At 34.8% G+C, this 20,368-nt stretch overlaps 1 protein-coding gene across 2 annotated transcripts in view; it reads right to left on the bottom strand.

The window, feature by feature from the left end:
* LOC139994042 (uncharacterized) overlaps nt 1–17,228 on the bottom strand; it is a 54,499-nt gene extending 37,271 nt beyond the window's left edge. For both annotated transcript variants that reach the window (XR_011801539.1, XM_072016314.1), the window contains exons 1-2: nt 17,158–17,228; nt 16,815–16,915 (exon numbers count right to left, since the gene is read on the bottom strand). The gene's annotated coding sequence lies outside the window, so the exon portion shown is untranslated. The remainder of the gene's footprint in view (nt 1–16,814; nt 16,916–17,157) is intronic.
* Nucleotides 17,229–20,368: the final 3,140 nt, after the last annotated feature.

Genomic DNA, 20,368 nt, shown 5'->3' with positions numbered 1-20,368 from the left:
ACAATATACTATTATAAACTTTTACCTGAAATATTTTTTTGTTAAACTACCAACTCAAATATCATGACGACGGATACGTGCCACATTCTACATAATAACATAGGATTTATATTTGGAAAATAAAGGAATATTTGTAATATCAGATTATGTTCTTTTTCCCCCTGCTTAAAAAGCATTCGGTAATAATTTAGTCCCAGTTTTCAATTTCCATTATATTCACCATATGAATCTTTTAATCGCTAATATATATTTGGTTTCATATTGTTATCGCGGGCAGACGTGAACGCTATTTGTCGAAATAAAACGTTACAGTACATTGAAGGGACGAGAAAATTCCATTACAGGAGAGAGAACGATGAACGTGCGAAACGAGAGAGGGAGTAAGAGATGAATGATTTTGCGTTGACCGGCGGCGTTCGGCATAATTACGCACAACGATCCTGTTTATTTCGCTGGCATCACGCGACGATGCTTTCCATTTTCTCTGTGACTTGATCGCTTCGACCGTGTCCCGAAAATTCGCTTGTAATATCAATTCATGTTACGTTCTGCTGGACCGATGGTGTAATCACATGCCTCCCAGATGGAAGCAAACGATCACAGTTTGATGACGATTCTCCATTTAATAAAGGATGAAACTCATTCAAAAGTATACGCCTGTGATTTAATATCTGTAATATACATAGCGTTTTAGCTAGAGACCTACCAAGACGACAAAATATTTTGTCTCTAATTTTATAATTTTCATAGAAATAAAATTTACAATTGCATTAACATCGAAGACACGTTAAAAAATTGCAACTAGTAGATATTTGCATTATTAATTTAGAATAACAGAAAAATAGGTAGGATCTCTCTCTCGATCTCTCTCTCCCTCATTATGTGATTGCAAATGTTTGGTCACTACTGTATATCTAATTTGATTTATTTTCTATGTTTATGTTACAGATGATTAATTAGTATATTTCAGATATTGAAATATAAAACGACTTTCTATCAATTCTTCTTTTTATTTAAAAGGGAAAATAGGAGAACGAACCCGTTTTTTACGAAATATCGAATTCTACGCAAACGAAATTACATCGAATCGATATGGAACGGTAATTTAAACGCAGAGTACGTGATATTTCGGATAGGGGACGCCAAATAAGGAGGAAATCTTCGCGAACCCTCATACAAACAGGACTCGGATTCACAGCAGAAAAAAGAACCGACCTAACTTTATTAATATTTCACAGTCGCCGTGAATGGTTTTTCATTTGACGATGTCCTTTTTTTCCTCCTCCTCCTCCTCCCTCTCTCTACCGCAGTCGGGCAAAGAATCGCGTTTCAATTCGCGTGTACAGTGTGAGTAAAAAGGGGCCAGTGTATTTAAGTGGATTTCACGCGGACACACTCGTGGGACCTGGTCGTTGAAAATGCTCGATCGATTTCGACAATTTCACTGCCGACAGACCGCAGCGACCGGACTGGTTACCGAAAATTAAAAAAAAAAAGAGAAAAGAAGAGGAAGAAAAAATGGGAAAGGCAAACAGTGCGAAAGGGACGGGATGAAAGGGCGGACATACGCACGAGAAGAGGAAGGGTAGTTATACTACATCGGACCGACTGACGAAAAAGGACGAGCTACTGGCTGCAAAGCGAAAACGTTCTGGCTCGAAATAAACGTCACTGATACAGCGGTGCGACGTTCAATAAATTGTTTGACGGTTCATAGGGAATCGCGGGAGAAGTTGTTCGACGTTAGCCAGCCAGAGATAAAGCCCTGAATTCGTTTTTGTACAGCGCGCGTTCCGTGCCGATGAAATTCGTTACCATCTGGAATAACTCTATCCTCGCTTTCTCTCTAGTCCTAGAACGTATGTGTAGTTCTTTTTGTTTGTTCTTTGGATGGATACGATTAATATACTTGGAAAAATTTACGAGGAGAGGGTGGCAGTTGAGTGGAGGAAAAAGTTATTTGGCGACAACAGGCGAGATAGAATTTTGGATCTTTTTTCACCGACCTCTTCTTGAGATATTTCTTCACTCTCTGCGACAGTAGAATTTAGTTTCGAGTGATTCTGTTTTCTTTTTTACTTTTTTAATTTCTTTTGGAGAGAAGTATGTGTTTCGTATGTAGGATTGATCTCTCTTAATCAAATAATTCAATTTTATTCAATCGTTAATTATCAACCTTTACAGAGAAAAAGAAATTCTCTAGAAATGTTACGTATATATCTCAAGAGAATTTTCAAGTATTTTCTGCCAATTGTATCCATAATTGTATCGTTTGTATGGAAAGATTGTTGATCGAGACAATTTTCATTCATAATTTTCTAGGGGACAATCGTATGATTCCCGAAGGAATACACAGTTCGATTCCTTTTTTATCAATCATGAATTTCCACGATAATCGTTTGGTTATCAGTTTCCTTAACGTTGTTGTCCCCCAAGTAGCTCCTACATCATGGCAGTTACCCCCTGCCATGAGGGGAACGTTTCTTTCTATCTTCTAAACATTCTTATCCTCCTCGGTGGCATTATTTCCAACGGCGAACGATGGCTCGAAATTCCATTCGATTATCGGCCCCTCGTCCTTACGCTTCTTTCTCCTTAGTGACAATAAGCTAGCCAAGGCACGACGCGTTGGAATGTCGTAAAGCGTTAGGAAAGTGGCGAGTCGTAAAATAAGATTTCCTTCGCGAAGTGCATTGTTAGAAAAAATTTCCAAGAAGAATGATGTTAAACTAGAGCGCGGAACGACGAATTTTTTTAAATCAACTTGAAGATATTACGGAAGATATGCTTGCAATGCAAAAACAAATTTCCTTTGTTAAGGATGGAAACATCTTGTCAAAGAATTGATGGATTATTTTTTATATATGTAACTCGGAATATCTTCGAAATGTTGAAACTTACAAAGAGAGATTCTATACTAATATTACATAATACACACATAAGAGAATTTGATTAAGCAATATAGTTACTCTTAGAATATTCTTTTGTTGAAAAAATTATTATAAATCTGCAAGGTGTTCCTGTTATTCAGAAACTCTATATACAATTCTATTTTTTATATCTTAATCAATTTTGAAAATAATTGATATTAAAAACCGCAATTTGTTTCACGGTATGTTTCCACTCTGATTTTCACTGCAAGTATCATTTTTGCCATATTTTTTCACCAATCGAAATGGAACATCCCGTCCAGTGACAAAGCAAAACTAAACGTTGAATTATTAGATCGACAGATAAATCATCGTGAACTAAGAACAAAACGGAAGAAGAATTTAGATGGGAATTAAAACTAAAACTCGAGGTATTTCTAGTAATTCCAGCTTCTTCGTGTTCACGGTGCAAAGTTCATTTTCGAGGCAATTTAAATTCCGCGACCGTTTCAAAAAATCAATTAGACCATTTGCGTGAGGTCGTCGATCGACCGATCACGTTTGAATATATTATACAGCTAGAATCGTTTACAATTGTTGCAACAGAGAAAAAAAAGGGGAGAGAGAAAATTCGAGAGGGAGCTTACTGGGCCGAAAAAAGATCGTATCGTCGTCAACCAATTGTACGTGCAAATGCCCACTGGATAATCAATTTGAATAATTACCTTCGGATATTCGGTATTAACCGGTTCAATGCGCGTAGAATTCCCCAGGCAACGATAAAGAAATAAAGGGATCGGTCCTTTTTTTATTCCTCTACCTTTTAATCTTTTTTTTTCCCCTCTTTGCTTTCGTTTTATTCTTCGATATAAGCCACAGTAATATCTTCAACAGAAAATTTGACAAGGGTCTCTGTCGATTCGATTTTCTGTTCGAACGACAATTGTCGGGGGTTGAGTTCTGGTTTACATTACATGTACGATCGAATCGCACTACAGGCTTAAAACATATCGAGACAATGATAATGTCATGTTACGAAAATATAAAAAATATAAGGCTCGAGGTTTAAATTCTTACTACCATATTTTTGGTAAACGCAATTATTTGAGATAAATGTTTGACGTGTTATTATAACAGTACTCTATTTTATCTTGATTCCTTTTTTATGTATTATTGTATTTTAAGAGTAACTCCGAGTTGAAATAAACAAATGGAAAGTTTATTCCTTCTGATAGTAGATGATTATTTGGATGATTTAATTACAAATGAAGCGTCACGAAGATGATCTCTTAGTTGTTATTATTTTCCATAAGAAGCTTAAGAGCCTCCAAATAGTTTGATTAATATAAATTACCGCGAAAGTTAATCTTGTTACTAAAATTACGAGAATAATTGGAATATCAAGAATGATGTCTCGTAATTGAAATTTCACTCCGCGATCGATTTGCTATTTTTAAACGGTAGTGGTCCATCCGGTGAACGTGTTCGTCATGTATATATGTATATATTTTCTGCACGTATTGGTTCTCCAACAGGCTGACATCTATTAGTCAATATTGAATGAATATTTGATAGTGAAAGTTATGGTCCCGATCAAATTCCAGACCGTACATCCACTACTTAGACACTATGTTTCACGCTTATGACCAATCGATCTACAGGGTGATTCTGTTATTTACCTTCAAAGATACTCTTTTCGTGCTATCTATAACACTTCCTTTTTTTTAATATTTTTAAAAATTTCGAGGGTACTCTGATTAATATTAAAAATCAGATGTGTCTGCTCCTAAACCTTAAATCATTGTTGAAATAAAAGTTAGTCATGATTAAAAGCACTGAAATTATGTTTTTAGAAAATGAATTATTATTTAAATTTTGAACTTTCTTGGGCTCTTATTAAATTACAGCACGATTAAGGAAATTAGTCAGTCGAAGTTCGAATAATGGAATAAAATGGCGTTTCAATTCCAAGAGAGCAGTTTTCGTATAATTCTTCTAACTATGAACGATTGCTTACTTATGACTATCTTTTTACAATTCCTTTCCATTTTCTAAATTAAGTAATATTAATTATCGACAATATTCAAGAAAAAAATCTTCAAAAATTCTATATATTTTACTAACAATATCAATGACATGAAGAACGAAGAACGAGTTGAAAAAAAGTGTTTTAAAAGATTCAGTACTGTTAAAAGTTCTTCGATTTTGCAACTTTCTACCTCGGTTCGGTTTTTGTTCATAACGCCTATGAACAGATTGAATAATTAATTGTTTGCGTTGCGTGGAAGTTTTCTTTGAAGCACGGAGTCTGTTGGAACACAGAGATGAGTGAGGAAAGCAACCTCGTGCTCCGGTTCTATAATTGAAGATATACTTTAACCAAAATCTCCAGACTGCAGGGCCTTCCATTGTTGTTGCTACATTGTTTCCTAGAAATTAATGGATCACCCTGCGTTCGACGTTGATTTCACGAACAATCGAATCGACAACGTTTGAACTTCCTTAAAATTTTAATCTCAATGGAATCTTCGGAATTTTCATCGGATTTTGATTCAAGAAATTTTATTTCGTTTCGCTATTCTTCTTACAATCTTATATCCCCTTTCTCGAATGGAACATAAGGCAAAAGAGATTTTATGCACAAGATATTATGGCCGCCGAAGGTATAATTATTAAGATGAATAATATTTTAATATTATGACGAGCGATGTTTCTAAGATTTTGAAGAGTATGAGAAAATACGTGTTAAATTCCAGAACCAAAACAGATAATCTTGATAATTCACAATTGATTGCTAACGTACTGGATTTTAGAAAATAGAATATTTTTCTTTTAATATAACTTTCATATTAGATCACAAACGATAATCCAAAATGTATTTAAATCTTCTACAAAAAGGGATCACTAACGTCCTCCTCCTCTCGCATATCATTCTTTTGCCCAACGAACGAAGGTCCACAGAAAAATCCAACCTTCACATTACGCGCGTTTCTGCGAGTGGCAACAATGTCTGGCCATCGTCTGACTTTACTACTTAGCGATTTGCGCGTGATTCGCGTCACGAACGAGCGGCCGTCGACCAATTTTACCAAAGAGAAGGATAAAAGAGAGGAAAGAAAGAAAGAAAGGGGGCGAGTGGGAGTGGAAAATTGGCGGAAGAGAAAAAAGGGAAGGAAACGTAGCAGTTGCAAGGCGTAGCTGCGAAGTTTATCGCGCTTTCGAGTTTATGTACTCGCAGCGTGCACCGGTTCCCGCGATTTTACGCCTTTCGCTCGTTTGTCCGCCTTTTCACCGCTTTTTCTTTTGTGTTTCTTCTCTCCTTTACCTTCCGCTTTTCTCTTGCAACTGTTCACCGTCTCTCTACCCTTTCCCTTCCGCCGTTTTAGGTATCACGAAACGATGCAATGGAAAATGGGAAAAAGATATTTCGCGAGTAGTTTATGACTGTTCGAGAAAGGAATTCGACGGTGTCGATGTATGGATTCTGCGTTTCTGCGTGCAGAAACTCGCAGTCACGCCAACATCCTTTCGAAATATTCCCATTCGCGATGAACACAAGTTACTTTCAATCTATCGGATATTCTGGGAAAATGGTAAAATCTAACAAAGAAAATAATTTTTTGGAAACGTATGTGTAGACTCTATGTCACTGAACTAGGATCAAAATCAATTTAAAATTTTTAACACCATTTATCTTTTTGATACACTTGAAAGGCTCATCAACGAACTGGAATAGCAAAATTATCAATTACTAAATTTTCTATATAAATTGTTGTACAGAAAAGAGAACTTTTACAAACGGTTTTAATTCGGCGAACAAAGACTATAATGATATTGTAACGTTTTTCAAATGAAAAGATTTCGAGATTTTTAGGAATCGTAGGAAGACCTGAATTGAGTGACAGAGATAGAGAAATAGAGAGTAAAAGAATGTGCGGGTGTAAGGATAAATGGTTGTGGAGAATGGTAGTTGAGAACGAGAGTTTTTGAGAGAGAGTTTGTTGGATAGTTGAGAAGGAGTTTGTCAGAGAGTTTGACAGAGAGTTTAATCGAATAGCACTTGAAATATAGTGTATCTAAATAATTACTCTTAGTATGAATATAATTACCATTTTGGTATTTAAAGTATTTATATAATATACTATAAATGCAAAGTGGTAAATTGATATCTAATACAGATAAATTCTACAACTGACTGATAAAATATTAGATCGATAAAAAAGTATCATAGAAATCTAAACAAATGACCAATTCATTTAAAACAGAAATATTATTGTACGTATATAATACAATGCCTAAATTGCACTTTTTCGGAGAAGGAATTGTTTCCTTTTCAGCAATATTACACTGCTTTGTTACAAGTCGCATCTTGTGCTATTCGTGTATGCATTTCAAATATTCTTTATTTAAAAATCCTCAAATAAAATCACAAACGTACAGATAAAACCCAACAGCAGAACTTTTTGACTAATCTGACACAACGACAAATAATAGATGTGTGAGACAAATATAAAGCATTTCCCATTCTTCATACAAGAAAGTAAATATTGAAAACTATCAATCAATTTATCAAGAAAAATCCGCCACGAGAATAATCCGCGGTGTTCAATTTTGCGTGGGTCAGGGAGTACGAAGCGTGCAAAATCCACACGCAAACAGAAGGGAGAGCGTAGAAGACAGAAGAGTTTGATCGTGCATCCAAGAGCGACCTAGTAACGGAGTTCTGCGCGTGACAGAGGTCACGGTACGGGCATTATTTTTCTTCCCCTTTCGAATTCTGGACCGAGACGCGAGAGGTGAACAGGGACAAGAGAAACAAAGAGAAAAGGTGAATCCGGGTAAAAGGAAGCGAGTTTGTCGTAACAGCGGGTACTGACTTTATCGGCCTTTCGAGTTTATTTATTTCTCTTTTACAAGAGGTGCAACCCCCGCATTTTCACGCTCTCGAACCAAACCACCCCTTTCTCCCCACCAATTTCTCTCTATCTTTTTCTTTCACTCACGCTCTGTTTCTCTACTTCTATTCTGACACTTCTATTCAACGACGGCCAGCCCCGTTTTCTACGTAGCACGCATTCATTTCGCCCCTCTTCAACCATCCACCCACCCCATCACACAAGACCTCTCCCGGCCACTCTTTCCATCGGTTATTTATTCGCGATAGTTCCTACTTTTTACGGTTTACGAGGCTATATCGACGGCCTTTGTTCGTGGCCGTCCCTCCAGCCAGCTCCTCGTTTCCCATCTGCCGATAAGAAACACGAGCCACCCTCCCCCCCCCCCCCGGACACTCTACTCGACTAGCGTGTCGAAACAGAAATTCCTCGCCCTTCAACGACGAAAAAGCTCGCCTGACTGGAAGATCTTTTCGATCGGACGACCCAAAGCAGTGATCGTTGCGATAATTCTTGATAAACAAGGAAGTAGACGGTTACGGAAAGGTGGATTTGATTGAACTTGCTAAGTGAAATGCAAGTATGAAGAATTGTGGAGCGAAGAATAATGTGAGAGAAGTGGAGGTTGGTTTAGAGATTTAATGAAAATTGATTTGTCGATGGTCGAGAGGTAATCGATTGGCGTTTCCGCTTTGACGGAATATTCTCTATACTTTAAGATCAGTCAGGCTGCTTGGTTTCAAAAAACTTTATTAATCTAAATAACGCTTGAAGCTTTCGTACAGTACGATGTGTATACGATTATACGAACTTTCCCAAGTTCAACTTCTTCTTTATTAAATGAGATAGGAAAGTGAGATACTTCATAACAAACGTCGCCAGCTTAAAATCGTCGTGTTTTCAAATTCCGGCGATTTCACGGCAGCCAGTATGAAAACGCACATAAGTCACCGGGAACGATTAGCGGGCGAACTAATTGAGAAAACCACTTCGCCGTGGAAAACATAAGGTTCGAGCGCACACTGTTACACGTGGCTGTTGTTACACGAGCGTAAGGCTAACCAACATGCTCGCGGTCGTCACAACGTGGAAGATTAATCGCTTTAATTTCCGAGACATGATTAATCATAATTAACAGGGTTGGCTTGCTAGGACGATAGAAGAGGAAACGGAGAGAATAGAAAAAGGTGGGGATAATGGGAAAAAAGAGTAGAGGGAAAAATAGGGGAGAGTTTCGCGTTCGCGTCGCGCGGAATCATTTAAGCGAAGAAGCGAAAAAAAATGGAACCGGGCATGAAAAATTCATGCGAACCGAGCACGGGTATTAACAAGTTGTTACGAGCAGGAAAATAGACGATCAGAAGATAAATGTAATAACTTGGCCGCTTTGGATCGAGATGCGTGCGAACTTCTATGGATATTTCCATCGGCTGCTGGATTAAACGTGGCTATGTAAATTACGCTGTTTTAAATTACAGTACTGAACGTGGAGAGTTTTCTTTTCGTTCCTACATTAATATTGCTCTGTTCAAAGTTAATTTCATCAATCCATTAAGGACCAATGTTGCGTTAACGCAATATTTCATTTCCAATTTTTTTCCACTCAATTTATGTTATTAAGTTCTGTTTCTTTTTTCATAATGTGCTTATGAGAGGATCTGTTTCGTATTTTGTTCGCCGCTACTTCTTCTTCCGAGAAATTTGAAAAAATTGAAGTATTTATCGTGCAATATAATAAACAAACTTTTTAATACAATAATAATATATTGTTTATAGCTTAATGAGTCAATGCAACTTTTATTTATATACCGGAATGGCTGTTCTTTCCTTTTTTATTTTTAAGTTATTATATACAAATCCAATTAAAAATATAGGACATACAGTTCTAAACATATCGTTCCATGTCACTACTTTAATTAATACTTATACTTTGTTATATCGTATATCGAATAAGCGAACTTAATTATCGCACAATCCGAAACACTTGCCACGAAAAAAGGAACCCTGTTCGTCGTTCATGCTTCTAATAGAACTGGAGTACATTTACTCTCTATGAAAATATCATCAGAAATATATTTTAAAACGACTGAGGACCATAATTCGAGCACCTTCGACATTCTATTTACCGTTCCAAACAGAGCAAAATGAAATTAAAGAACGAAGGTTGGAGAGAGGGAGGGGGTCCATGAGAGAGAACATCAACGACCTTTTCACCCCCAAAATGAATAATATTCCAACGAGTGCAAGAACGCAATTTCGAGCTCTAGTTGCCACTTAACGCCTGTGAAAACGGCGTTCCTGCAACCTTCTTGAGGAAACAGTGTTTTTCGCAAATTAAGAGATTCGCAATAATGGCCTTAATGGTCCTGTAAGGGTACAAACTGAAATTACGTTACCACTTAAACGCGGTTATTTATCGCCTACTTTATTATTACCGCCTACGAGATTTTCGTGTGCCTTCGTGTTCAGGACACCGGCTCGCTGTTAAACGACGTTGCACCTCGTTGGTTGTACTTTCAATTAATTTCAACTCCTTTTCCCCGGTTTTTGCCCCGTGGTTTCTCGTTACGTCGGGTTTATCGCGCGAGAGGCATAAGGATCGGCCAAGCTTTTTCGGTAGTATAAACTATAAACAGGGAACAGTGAATCATATTTATTCGAGCAACGCAATTATTCTCAACCGTTATACGTGCAATTTAGCTTCTTCATCAGGAAATTCGTTTAACCGGCTACGTGTATCCTTCCTTTTTTCTTTTTCCGTCATTTCACGTCTACCTTCTGTGTAAAACTTAATGAATCTTTGCCTTGAAGATTATGTCATTACCGGTGCAAGATTCTACGGATTATACGAAACCGATTAAAACGGTGAAATGAAATTAAGATCGTATACTCTACGATGTGTCTTTTCGAGAAACTGCTATTTAATTGATTTAAGATATGAAAATTTAATAAAAAAAACTTATATTTTTCAATACTTCTATTTTTAAGTTTGTAACATAGTATTGTAAGGAAGTTTTTAGAATAATGTGAATTAAATAATGTAAAATAGAAACTTCGTTGTTTGATTGTTTGACAGTGGAAGTATTTAAAACACATATTCATGAACACTCTATACGTACTTATTCCCGTACATTGTGTTTCTTTCTTTCACGGCAAAACATGAAAGTATAAATATAAAGATAAAAATCACAACGAAGAAGAGAGAAAAGGAAAAAGCGAGTGGAAGTAGCTTGAAGGAGAAATCGTCTCTTCGGGATTAATTTCGGACCGTCATTTTAAAGACAGCGACTCGTAATTACAAAAGTTCGCCGGCTTGGAAACGAAGAACAGCAATTCGAGGGTAACGGAACGAAAGGTGAAGAAAAATCGAGGAGAACCAACACGAACGCACATTCGTTACATAATAAAAGCGTCGAAATCTCGACGCGAGTCTAAGATCTCACGGCTCAGAGACGTTATATGAAGTCCTTTAAGCCTCGCTGCCCGATCGGAAAGTATTTCTCATTTGGCCTTTGAGGCTGCTCTCAGGATTACCTCCCGCGACCACCTCCAACCCCGGCACACATCCACCGAAGACATCAATAACGCCAACTCGAAACTTTCGCTCTGCCTCGAAGTGTTTCTCCTGCCCTCCTCTTGCCTCGTCCCTCCACCATCCTCCTGCTTTTTCCTCCTCCTTCCTTTCTGCTTTTTTTACATTTTTTGTAGCGCACGTCAAATGGCCCGAAAAGCATTGAACTTTACTCGAGAAGTGACAAATGGCCATCGCGAACGAGCTGCGAAATATGAGAGAATCCAGAGTAAGATCACAAACTTCGAAAAAGAAATAATAGGGATATCCGGTGGATGATCGTTGAATTTTAATCGTGCATGGATACCCTTAGATTTTTGGAATCATCCGTTGGTTAGAGAAAGAAGAAGAGAGTTAACTCGTCGTTTATGTCAAACTATTGGGAATAATCTCTTCGGCCTTTCTTCTACGTGCCATTATCTTCTTACGTGCTCTTTCGTTTCTCGTGGCAGTGTATTGCATCCTAGTTACATTTGCAGATTTTTGGAATCGCTCGTCGACTAACCGTTTAATACTTTACCTGCTCCTAACTCGTAGATCGTTTCGATTATCGAATAAATTTTTGTTCATTATGATTGATTTGTTTCTTTACTAAATATCTTTTGTAATTAAGAAACGACGTCGTAATAGATTAAAATGACTCGTTGACATATTATTTTAGATATTAATAATGTTAGGAAATATTTAAAGAATTATTCCACGAGGTACAACTTTTCACGATATCAAAAACATCCTTTTTTAGCTTTGTCACACTCGATTGCGTTGCTTCGCTTTGTATGATATCACGTATTTCTATTGTGCTTGACTATTACGATGACTTAATGGCGTGAGAACGCTTTGTTATTGTAGATGGTGTGGTAAAAATGAATGTCTTTTTAAAATTAAATATTAAGCATCTATTTTTGTATGAAAGAAGAGACATCTAGCACACCTTTAAACACTGATAAGAAACGAATATATAATTACAAATAGAATTAAACTTTTGTTGCACTAAACCTTCTGTTCTACAGAGTTAAAAATGTGTCATAATGTACGAGCTTTCTATATTTCGGAAGATCCAAAACAAAATCGCATTAATTCCATACAGACTTTCTCTTGAACTAATTAATATTATTTCGAATATCACCATCTTATGCTTCAGAGCGAAAAGGATGCGAGCAATCTCGCTCGAGAGAGACTAAGAAATTCTCAAAATATCGAACTATACGCATTTTAACCCTCTGGTAAAGAGAAGAAAAAAAAGAAAGGCACAAAAGAACACGAGATTTCAGCTTGATGTGGTAGAGGTAGATGAAGAAATATTCGAAACCGAGAACGATGAGAAGAGATGGTTAAAGACGCCCAGTGCATCAAGTAGATCAAACATTTGTGTTGGTTTCCGGCAAAAGAGCATGTGAAAGGAATGAAGAGGAAAAATTCTTTTAACCAAATGACGTGAAGAAGAGAAGAGGGGGAAAAAAGGTACAAAGGGTATAGAGAGAAGAAAGAAAAAAATAAAGAAGATAGGAAACGTCTGCGATTTTAAACCCTTTCGAAGAGAGAACTGAGGTAGCAGTCGGTAAGAAGGTTCGAGGAGGGTGGAAATAAAAAGTTCTGCAAATTTGAGTGGTGGTTTTAACGTTGGTCTACGAACTACCCCTGGCTGACCGTCTATAAAACCACCGTCTCGACTACGTTAATGCCACTGAAGGCGATTCGCCTACTTCGATCGATTGTAATTAAATGGAAACGCTTTTACCCTCCTCGCCCGATATCCTCGTCGCTCCACCCCATCATCTTTTTATCACGCTGCTGAATATTCGGTTGCGAAAGTTGATGATCGTGAGAAAACGCGATGTCATACGAGGCTCGTCAAAATGACTGAAGAACACACAATGTAAATAAGTATACCGGCTTGATTTTTCACGCTTTTAGATTTTGTACACTCATGGTGAGTATTAATCGTTATTTTTAATAGTGCATTCGAATTCCTAAATCGAGTTCCTTAATAAACTTATACACAGTAGGATTCAACTATGTCCAAGCCTAACGCTTTCACTAGTCTAAGCTTCCAAAAACTTTGAGAAAGCGCTAAGATTCTTATCAATTGTATAATCATTCGTTAAGTTAAATTTTCGAAACTTTTTTCAATAAAAATAAAAGTTCGGAGCAGATGAATTTAATGGATGAAATTTCGCGTGAAGTGTTAAGTGAACGTTAAATATTCAGCATATTAATTAAAGAATATACAGGTATCATACGCAATATACATATACATAGACACGTAACAGTTTTATTGCTAGATTATCTACATACGATAAGAAAAGGATAAATGCACAAAGTAATTGTGCGATAAGCGAGATTGAAATGTAAGGATATGGAGAAATATAATAAATATTGGTTGAGTGAAGAGAGAAGAAGATGTATACTTGGTAAAAAAAAAGCCAAGGTACACTGAAACACTCATTAAAGGAATGCACAATGCTCGGAAGAGTAAATTTGAAGAAGCAGGAGCTATTGTCAGAGACATATCGCACAAAAGTTATAGACTGGTATAGGAGTTTGAAAATGGCGAGGAGGAAGGTGCAAGAAGGCGAGAAGGAGAAGTATGAGATAGAAAATGGACAAATAAGTAAGGAATGTAAATAAGAAAAATGAAATAAATAAGTAGATAAGAATGTAAAAGGAAATGTAAATAAACACTTAACGTACGAAACCAAAGATATGTGCAAAAGTAATATACATATGAATGGAGGAAAGATTACAATTTTAAAATGTAAGAATGTTAAAGTATAGTGCGATTATAAAGTATGTAAAAGCTGAAACAAATAAATACTACTATTACTACCAGAGACATCGTAATTGTAATTTGATTTTAATAATCCTCAGTCTAAATAATTGAAATTAATATTGCAGATCAAAGTAAACTTCCCTAAAAATAGAATCTGTCTCTATTTAATTGGAGACATGATCCCAACTATACATTTAATATTATAGAGAGTTAGTTAAACAAATTGAAAAACACTTTATCAAATATAAGATGATACTACATAAGATGAATTTTGTTATTAAATATTGTTTCAACCTCATCGACAAACATATAGGACAATAGGTTGAACAGAGATCAATATGGTTTCTGTAGGTACTTTTTATGAGACAAATTTAATATGATATCAGAAATACATATTTCGGTATAAACGAAGGAAAAAAGGACGAACCAGACCTTTTCAAACAGACTAAACCGGGGGATCCTTTCACTTTGTGTCGTTCTCGTAAGAGTATTACAACCAGTTCTCTGGCTGTCCGATCGGCAATGATTTCCAAATGGCATTCACGGTTCTCCGTTTGCAGTAAGCCGTAATACCGTAAATGTGGTCGATTGTAAGTGCAGATTTCCAGACGGACCAGCCTCGAGCAGAAAGCTCCACGTGAAATTGCAGCTTACATCTACACATCCTTCAATCCCCATCAAATTAAAAGCGGTATTCTGTTAAATCGCGTCCCACGGCCTTCATATACGAACAACCACCTTTCAACGAGAAACTTCTGTCAACTTTTGTCAACCGATTTTATAATTATCAGTACACATTTATTCATATGGAATATAAAAATTTATGTTATTTCATTTTACATTCACGTGCTAAAATTCTCTTTGATATGAGGAGGAAAATTTTAAAAATTCTTCGATAAAATTCATAAACTTAAAAAAAAAAGTTCATTGTACCCGATTACCTTGATCATCATAAAGGAAATATTAATTTAAATAGTAAACAGAAGATCAAACATAAATTCTCGTTCGACCAACAAATTTTATTCCTATAGAATTAAACAAGAAATTGAAAGTAATCAACAGACTGAAAGTAGCTCTGTAGACTATGAAAGCCATAAGTAAAATGCTTCATGATGGTGTAGAATTAAAATGAGAAAAATAAGAAAAAGTAACAAACTATTGGTTTTACGTAGAGATATTTGAGTGAAGTAGAAGAAAGGGAAGTGAAAGAAAGTAAGAGAGTATTTGAACGCAGGTGAATAGTGACACCTTAAAATCGATTCGTTTACGGTACAGAAATAGACAGGAAACACCGTGTCCTGAAGGAATCCCGCAAATGGGACGGGGGATACGATCGTGGCATCGCGTCGCCGTATTAGAATTTAAAAGCATCTCGTTGACGTGACTCCTACCCTTCTGGCTTTCAAGTCACCGATAACGATCGACATTAATTAAAGTAATCGTCTTAGCGGTGGGAGCGCACAGGTTTCGTCGAGAATAAATAATTTATAAGATGTGGAGTGAGGTGACGAGTACAACGAAGGGAGTACGACGAAGGACAAAGGGATGGCCGTTACGGAATATACATATTTATTCATCTAACAGGCGTACATTTTTTTGCATAATATCTACAAAGTGCATCGACTACCAACTGCAATTTGAAGAACAGATATGGTTATATACCATACATAATTTCACGGTGAAAGACAAGGTTTATTGAATAACAAAGTTCTAATAAAATCCTAAAATGTATAACGATATAACGAACTTGTATTAATAGTATATGAAACGTTGTATACGTATAATCATAATCGTTATATACTAAAGTAATTTTTTTCTTTCTTAAGTAGTCTTTAATTTTATACTATTATCGTTCGATAGATATGATGACTTGAATAACTTTAAACAATGAAAATCTTAAATACAATTTATACAGAATATGACCTTACTTTTATTCAACTTGTCATTTAGTAACTATTAAAATAAGTTAAATTACTTACTCTGTTTTTGAATTCGATCAAAAAATGATATATGAAGTATGTATTTGTCTTATTCAATCGCTACATTAAGAAAATATTAATTGTAAGTTATATATACTTCATACAGCATATACACCCCCCTTGTTTAACATATAAATTTATTGTTAGATATAAGAATAATTAAAGATGCGAATCTCATAAACAGAACATTGTTGCGCCATCTAGAAGCGAAATTGTATCTCATTGAAAGCAATCGATTGCACCATGCAACTGTCGTACCCTGTGTCCGTAAAGCCACATTATTATCTAAGAACGGTATCGTCTGTCGTTTTTAACAGTGGTTCTAATCACCGACGAGGTACAGAATAGACCTGATATGCAATACTTTTTCACACCCCATATTTTGGAGGTAATCTTACTCTTATACCATCTTTATGTCGCATGCGACGTTATCGATTCAGCATAGTAGTGGCCTGAGCCGAAACAAAAATTTCCTATGAAATTACAAATAAGAAATAGAACAGAACACATCTTACAAATGAAGTACCTACATACAGAATTGTATACTTCTGTAATATGTATCTTGTATGATAGACAAGAAAACGTTACTACTCACGGGTACAATAAATACCCGCGGACACTATGCTCGTCAAAAATTCTACGTATACAACCAATCACCCGTATCGATTCGGACCTTTCATCCTTCGACATGATTGAGAGATCGGAGGAACAAAAATACATGCGACTCACGATTAGATGTGAAGAATGTTGTCCTCAATATTGTTCTGATGCAAGGGAGTTCGTCATCAAGCCATCGTCAAATTGGAATCATCGAATTCAATGGGAGAAAACTGTAACAAAGCATAGAATATTTTAATTCACTCGTAATGATGGTGTTAATTACTTTAAAAGATTGAAATAATAAAAGACTAATTTCTATTAAATAAAAATCTTTAGTAATAATATTCAATTCAAGAATGAAAAATTTTCAACTTGTCAAATTTTCAATCAGATTTTATTTTTTAATGAATAATAATTATCGTAGAATATAAAGAATTGAATTAAATTAAGTACAAAATAAATAGTTACTTACATTCTTTGGTTTTGAAGCACCACTAAGTCTTTCCCAGAGAACAGGAAGAACGGGAAGAAGTGACATACCTTTAACAAAATATGAATTGTTATAATTTATTTTGAGAAGCACAGTGATGATTAATAAAAAAAATCTGACATAATAAAATATGAAATTCTATAAAGACAGAACTCTAATAACAAAAATGTTAAACTCCTAATAAACTCTAATTACTATAGGAATTGGAATTCTAATAAAAAAATTAAAAATCAGACTTCAATTTCTAATTAATAATTATTACAGCGAAATACAAAGAATAAAATTAATAAAATACAATGTGCAAAGATTCTTAGATGCTCAAATTTGAAGTACCGCTACATCCTTCCCAGAGAAGAGGAAAAAATGGAGGAAAGAACCTATAACAAAACATGTGAAATGCTATAATTTGTCCTTGAAAACGGACTTTTGATTCTCAAAAAATTTAAGATAACGAAAAAGAGAACTCTATTCAAACTTGAAATTTTAATAACAAACAGAATTGAAATTCTAATACAGCTTAATTGTTAAAATAAAAATTAGTACCCTAACATAAAAATTAAAAATCTAGAAATTGAGATTCTACTGATTTCTGAACGTTAAACGTTTTTATTGTATACCTCAACATTACAACTTTGATGTTTTTTTCAACAGAAGTTAATAGTAATTCAAATTAAATATGAATAATAAAATACTTACATTGTCGAGCTCCAGGAGAGACTTTATCCTCTTGCGAGACCTGCGACTCTACTACCGAAAGCGAATGTTTAATAAAAAAAAGAAGAATAATAGGCTATTAACGCGTCCGTTCAAATCAAGTGACAATCGGCGAACACACTGACTCTACTTTCGCGTCTGATTATTATAATTAAATTTAATGAAAATTATTACGCTCTAGAAAAATATGAAAAGTAATATAACGCAGCAAACACTGACTCTACTGACCGCATTGCACGCAGTCACAAAAATTTTCTGGAAGAAAAATTTCTTACTAAAATACTACTTTTCTTCTTCTTCTTCTTATCCAGTGTTTATTTATGAAAATACTACTTTTTCAAAACTATGAAGTAATTATTATTCATTTACCACAGACAAACAGATATCATATTAGAATATGAAATATGTAGTTATATTAAATATGCAGTTATTAGTTAAAATATTATTCAAATCTCTATCAATATTCCATAATGCAACCAATTTCAACAAATTATAATTCTGAATGTCCATTATTAGAGTTCCAAATACATTTTATACTAACAAAATATGTCTTCAAACTCGCCTGCAATAGCATTTCTTCTCGAAAATAATAGGAATTATTGAAAAAATTGTGAAATGACAATATTATTGCAGAAAATTCGCGGAAATGCAGCAAAATATAAGTTATTTTAATTTCATATTTAAATAGAACTTTGGAGATTCTACGTTAATGTTAAATAATAAAGCATTTCATTTAATATGTTTGAAATAAAAAATAATTTAATATGTATCTATATCCGAAACAAGAAGCGGTTAATTGTGTCTTCAACTTCGTATTCTTAATAAAACATAATTTAATATAATATAAACATAATTTAATAATAAACGTAATTTATAATTTTGTTATACTAAGTATTAATGGTGTTACATTGCTTTCTTTATTATTTCTTCTCAATTATTTCTTAAGAATCGATTACATACCAAATAAATATTACCAAGTGTACCATAGAAAGAACAAACAAACGTATAAATACGTTTGCCTTCATTAGAATAAGTCAAATGTTACCGTATCTGCATAGAAAACTATCGAATTAATGAGGCACCCGTAAGCGTTCTTTCGAATTTCGTGGCGTCTCTCTAATGCCTTCAAATTTTTCTCGCAATCAAGCAATAATCTGCACAAAAAGAGACCGGAACATTAAAATAAGTATATAAAAGTAAAGTATATAAAAGTAGTAATAAGTATATAATTATACTAAAGTGAAGCAATTAATTGGATTTTAGCGATTAAGGTTAAAGTTGCTTCTGAAAGCTCATTGTACAAGCTATCCGTAAATATGATAACAAAAAATAGATCAAAGAAAAAAAGATAATCTAATAATGAATTCTAATAGATTATAATAAATTAATGAATAAAACGTACATTAATTAGACATAGCAGTAGCGTGAATTTGGTAGAAGAATCGCTACAAAAATACTACGTAGTAGAAAGAGGACACTTGTTGCAGAGTATACGTCTAATCAATCCGATTTTCGTCGATAGAATGACCCCCGTGTTTCGATTTACCAAACGGAATTCGGTTGGCGAGGGGTGGGGAGAACGTCGCCGATAAGTCGAGTGTGTACGAACAGAAGTCGTCGAATTCTTGGAAAGGATATGTTTCCAACAGGCCGATATTATGTTTCAAGAAAAAAAACAATACGTCAGACTGAAACGCGGAGATACGCATATAAAGTAAACACGCACGAATTGATATAACGTAAACGAACAAGATTGAAATAAAATATCGTAAAATTATTATTACCGTAAAATCGAACGACTATCGAATTATATTTCGTTAATTACCATAATTTGATTTATAAAAGAAAAGAAAAAGAAAGTAAAAAAAATAAAGGATAGACTATCAAGGAAAATAAAAGGGAAGAAGAAAATCAAAGGAAATAAAAAAGAATAGAATTTCATTCTAACAATACGTGGTTTGCGCCTTTCGATGTAGGTGACTTTAATCGAAAACTAATAACCCTCTATTCACATCGAAAAACGACAAATCACTATAAATTGAATTATAAAATGAACCAAATGAATATTCTCACCATTTTAAACCAATGTCTTCGTATTGTATATTAAATTTTCCACGTTTACAACGAATTCTCGACAGTTACTTCTTCTTTTCAATATGACGCCGCGCAAAATGGAGTAATTTCAAATTTTAATTTCAAAATTCACCACCAGAGTACGATTGATTCAGGAACGTATCACGTTCTATTAATACCCAGATACTAATCGGATTTTCCTGAAAATTTCCCTATTCGTATGTTTACATGAAAATACGACAAATCACTATAAATTGTGTTAACATATAGCAAATTGTTTCTCTCTACATGACAACAATGAAAATATGAGAATTTTTATGATCGACCTCAAGCACTAGATCTGTTTGTAATATGTTAATAACTGTGAATACAAAACGATTCAAATTAAGATCCTCACCATTTTGAA

This window comes from Bombus fervidus, chromosome 14 (assembly GCF_041682495.2).
Source record: "Bombus fervidus isolate BK054 chromosome 14, iyBomFerv1, whole genome shotgun sequence".
Taxonomy (NCBI): Eukaryota; Metazoa; Arthropoda; class Insecta; order Hymenoptera; family Apidae; genus Bombus; species Bombus fervidus.
This window is presented reverse-complemented; position numbering and strand designations above follow the sequence as displayed.